This window comes from Littorina saxatilis, linkage group LG14 (assembly GCF_037325665.1).
Source record: "Littorina saxatilis isolate snail1 linkage group LG14, US_GU_Lsax_2.0, whole genome shotgun sequence".
Lineage (NCBI taxonomy): Eukaryota > Metazoa > Mollusca > Gastropoda > Littorinimorpha > Littorinidae > Littorina > Littorina saxatilis.
The window spans coordinates 6,158,266-6,163,338 of NC_090258.1; the positions used below are offsets into that span (position 1 = coordinate 6,158,266).

The 5,073-nt window shown below is 39.4% G+C and overlaps 2 long non-coding RNA genes across 2 annotated transcripts in view; one reads left to right on the forward strand and one right to left on the reverse strand.

Annotated features, from left to right (window-relative positions):
* LOC138946996 (uncharacterized) overlaps nt 1-1,306 on the forward strand; it is a 2,959-nt gene extending 1,653 nt beyond the window's left edge. Inside the window, exon 2 of the long non-coding RNA XR_011449508.1 lies at nt 1-1,306. This exon is cut by the window's left edge and continues 162 nt beyond it. This is a non-coding gene — a long non-coding RNA (uncharacterized lncRNA).
* LOC138946997 (uncharacterized) lies at nt 1,013-4,813 on the reverse strand. Its single transcript, XR_011449509.1, has 2 exons — nt 3,996-4,813; nt 1,013-3,607 (listed from the first exon to the last, which is right to left on the reverse strand). It is a non-coding gene; the product is annotated as an uncharacterized lncRNA (long non-coding RNA).
* Between the last annotated feature and the right edge of the window lie 260 nt (nt 4,814-5,073).

The window sequence follows — 5,073 nt, forward strand, 5'->3', positions numbered from 1 at the left end:
AGGAGTCAGCTGTTGAGTGTGCTGTGGCAGACCGCCATTTCTGTTTGGAATCTAACAGTGAGGGGATGCTTTGTCTGCGCAAAGACCACCCATACTTTAGTCAAGTACAGTGCCAGATTGTTATGACCAGTTCCTCCTACTGCGATTTCATGGTGTGGACTACTGTGGATAAAGTTATTGTCCGAGTATTGCCTGACTGTGATTTTTGGGCAATGTGTGTGGAGAAAGCTTTGAAAGTGTTCAGACTCGCAGTTCTTCCAGAGCTAGTTGGAAACTGGCTGGACAGAGAAGCTGAGCCTCTACAAGCAGTGGATGTGAACCAGGAGCAGCTGCAAACACCAGCCGTGAAACGCAGCAAGAAACAGTGACAATGCCAGACTCGCTTGCTCATGTGTGTGGGAAAACAAACATCATGTATGACTACAGGTGCACATAGAAAGTGGCAGTAGTAAAGTTGTAGAGAGGGAGAGAATACATCGAACGCAGAAGAAGAAGAAGAGAGGGAGAGAAAAGAGAGCATGTAATGTTTTAAATCACAGTTCACACTCACAGAGAAGTCATCAATTGTTCCATTCTTGTTTCATTTTATTCTTAAAGTAAAATCATGCACAGATGTAGACATACATTTTGTTTAGGATCACCGACCACAATACAAAATCAAGTGCTACAAGTATAAATTATTATGCACACAGGACCTTATTTTGTGATTGTTTTACATCCACTGCTGTGAATAACAAAGAATCATGAGCAGTTTGATTATCAACTTATTCAGCCAGGTATATTGTTCATTCTCCTTGTTCAATGTTTCCAGTGACACGGATTGGCTGCTTGATTTAGGGAACAAATAAGAGTGTGTGGTCCAGCGTAGTTCTGCATCAGTACAGTCAAGTAATACAGTGTTTAAATTGGCAGTGGAACTGAAAGTTAGTTTCTATTATCAACTAGTTCTGTTTTGATGACAACAAAATTGAACACATTTATTTCTGCAAAAAAGCGCACAGGTCTTTGATCATAATGAATAGTTAATGACTCACATACCCACAGTATGTTATTTCAATTTTGAACATTTAGTGAAAGTGTTCTCTTCACTTTGGCTTCATACCTGCAATACTGGTAGTGGTATGTTCAGTGTTGCTTGCAGTTGCATGTTATTGGTAGTTTAAATGTGTGCTCGCATTTCAAGTGTAGGCCATTTAATTTTTCAATGCTCCTTATCTTGTTTCCTGTGTAGAGCTATTTTGAGGTTAATCAGCATAATTCAACCTTTGTCAGTTGTGTCAATACATGTCACATTTATGCAAAATGATTTCAAAGTGTATGTTAAAGTGGTGTGTGTGTGTGTGTGTGTGTGTGTGTGTGTGTGTGTGTGTGTGTGTGTGTGTGTGTGTGTGTGTGTGATAGAAAGAGTGAAATCTGCTCTTGAATTGGAAGGAAATAGCAGCAGGTCAGATCATATACACATGTATATTCAAATTCAAGATTCCATCCAGTGAAAACATGATAACAGAAAAACTGTTGCTACTGCTCATGTGAGACACCTGAATCAGATACAATACACCACAGTTTAATTAACACATTCTTTAAACAATGCCTTCATCTTCAAATTCAAGATTCCGTCCAGTGAAAACATGATAACAGAAAGACTATTGCTACTGCTCATGCTTGACATCAGAATCAGATACAATACACCACAGTTTAATTAACATATTCTCTAGTCTAAACAATGCCTTCAGTTCACGAGGCTGTGTTTATGCAGCGTCACAGCAAGAATCACATGATACCAGTGCAAACATTGACAAGCCCAGATGATACAGTGACTATGTTGTCCAGTGTTACCACTTCTTCCTCTTCCCTTGCAAACAAAAGATCAGTCAGAATATCAGAGTTCAGAATTTTGTACTTTCCACAAAGAATACCGATAACTCGTTCAACATAAATTCTCAGATTAGCTAGTTTGCGTGTTGACTATCTCATAAGCTGTAAGCTGACTCTTCCCTCTTGTAAAGGCAGGGATTTTCACTTGTGCACCTCTCATAGCCACTAGTTCATTAATGTCAAATCCCCTGTCGGCCAAAATCACATCATTTTGTACAATATTGTCTAGATACCCACTATTTGCAGTGATGTGCTTGTCACTTGAAAGCCCACCCCACCCTTTAGAAATAAAAGAATTATGGCCTTGAGGTGTAATTGATATTAGGTATTTAATTGTATTGTTGTGCTTGTAGTTTGACCAGGTGAGTGCACTAGCATCAACACTGGAGGGTCTCTCAATGAATATATTTCAAAACAGTCAATAATGGACACTACTCTGCATCTTGAACACACACGGCCAGTACATGTACTGTGCAACTGACCTTGCCACGGAACGATCCAAGGGGGGCAATCTCAGTCATCTCAAAGAGGGAAATCCAAACGCAATCCGCTTTGTTCGATTTTACGGGCTTGGACGATAGAGAAAAATAAGAAAAGCAAAAGCTGGAGTCCAGTCTGGACGAAACTGCTATCAAGAACGCAGAATTAATTTCTTCTGAGTTTTTTTTTAGCCGTAAGCGCCATGTTCAACTGCTGTTCACAATGCGGCCGCAGTGAAACCAACAAAGGGGCCTCACTATGGAAGAGTTTCCTGCTCCGATAAACATGGTGCTTACGGCTAAAAAAAAACCTCAGAAAAAGCAATTCTGCGTTCTTGATAGCAGTTTCGTCCAGACTGGACTCCAGCTTTTGCTTTTCTTATTTTTCTCTATCGTCCAAGCCCATAAAATCGAACAAAGCGGATTGCGTTTGGATTTCCCTCTTTGAGATGACTGAGATTGCCCCCCTTGGATCGTTCCGTGCCAAGGCCAGTTACACGGTACTGGCCGTGTGTGTTCAAGATGACTACTCTGTTCCATGGATAGGGAAGGAATTGTGGCGGTAGACTTGTCTTTATACTTCGCCTGTCTGTCCAGAAAACAAGTGGCTGCAGTCTGTGGTACATGATATGCACAGTCTCGTGAAAAACTTTGCTGGCAGTTGTTCTTGACACAGAAAAGATGTATGCCAGGTGTTGCAGAGGTGTGTTAAGGCGTATATATGCATGAATGAGAGCTTGAAACTGTGTCAGTGCTCTGCGCGAGTGTGTTGGCAAATGCCATGCAAGAAAATCAAATAATGTAACAAGTGTGAAGAAATTAGAAATCCCAGAAAAATATCGTACAGTATCGTCATTGTCCCTCAAAGAATCAAGTGTCATTTTTTTTCTTGGCAAGTTCGTCTTTAAGTTCCCGAGTTTCTAGCACCAGCCTGTTTAGTTCATCCAGTTGCTGCTTTTCTTCATCTTTAGAAATCCAGGCAAAATTGTCATAGGTTTCAGTCTGGCAGTAAGTACCGCCACAGTCACCTCTCTCGGGAAGAGGAGCAGCCAGTTCTGCTGTATCCGAAGTACCTTCACTTTCGCCATCAACAGCATCCTCTGCTAAATTAGGGTGAGAAGGAGTTGACTCACTCCCCACAAGCTTCTTCCTCTCCTTGAGTCTCTGGTACTGTCCTTGTTGGGCTGTCAGGCTGTGTCCCTGCACCATACCCAAGTTTCAAAGTAGGTGTTTACTTCTCACAGATGGTTGCCCTGCAGAAAAAATCAAAGGCAAATGTATTGTAAATTATGGATTGGGAGTTATTTTAAAAATAAGTCACCCAAACAAAATGAATGAGTAAATCTAGACACAGATCTACCCTTTAAAACTGAACTATAAAGTTGTATCAACAATGACCATTTAGTGTTCAAATAAATTCTGATTATCAAATCTAAGTATTTCACACCTTCTCACAAGTCATGGTTTTGGGCAACCATGATAAGTTGTTATACTGAGAGTAAGTGTAAGACTGACTCACTCAGTCATAGACTGCACTCGGTGCAGGACTGACCGACTGTCTGCACACTACCATCACAACACAGCTTGCATAAAACACAGACTAACCAAGGCAGGTGAACAAAAGCATTCATGAGTACTTACCACTGACAAAATGATCAGAGCACACGTATCTCCTAGCTGTTGATTCAAAGTTGAAATTCTTCAGCTGAAGCTGTGCCAACCATTCTCGCCCGCGTCGTGCAGTCAAATCCCTTGTCTCTTTGCCCTTTCCGTTGACAACAAATGGAACAGAAAAGAATCTTCTGTCCCTATCTCTATCTTGTCTGTTATGGCAATGTTTAACACTACAACTAGAGACCATGTCGATAAATGCGGAAGATTCAGAGTGCAGATTTCGCGTGTTGCCTTCTCGCGAGTTCCGCCGGAATGCCAGAGGCAAGGCCGGACAACTCTGCACACGACTGTGTGACGTCATCGCGTCAGAGCTCATACCAAGTTGTGTTGTGTTGTGTAACCTACAGATAAAAAAAAAAGTGTAATCATGCAGTAAGAGAAATGGAAAGAGAAAGTTTTTGTTGAGACAGAACAGAAAACTTAGGACGGAAAACTTTTTTTCAACAACTTCAAGGGAGAGAATGCAAACACTAAACACTCCCGGTTATGACCTTGACCTTTTGTTTGTTTTCGCATTCAGTTCTTTTCGTACGGCAATTTCAGCTTGTAAAATAAACAAATTTACGAACATTTTCTGATAAATAATGTTTGGAGATACCTTGTATTGAATTATAGTATATACACAAAGAAAAAAAATGAAGCTTAGAAGTCAATTCTTGATTCCCCTAAATAATGAAAACTGCTTTCCCTAAACAATTCATTGTTTACGTAAATAATTCATTGTTTACGTAAATAATGATTTATTTAGCAACATTGCTGATTCTTTATAAACAATGTAATATAAGTCTAAATAATATATTGTTTACGTAAATAAATCATTATTTACGTAAACAATGAATTATTTACGTAAACAATGAATTGTTTAGGTAAATAATGAATTGTTTACGTAAACAAAAAAATATTTAGAATTGTTTTACATTGTTTATAAACAATTACTTATTTAGCACATGAGCTTCTAAATAATGATTATTTAGCTAAAACTGGTGAAAAAAACATGAAAAAGTATCCAAATAATTATTTGACAAACGGAATGCCATACACACAC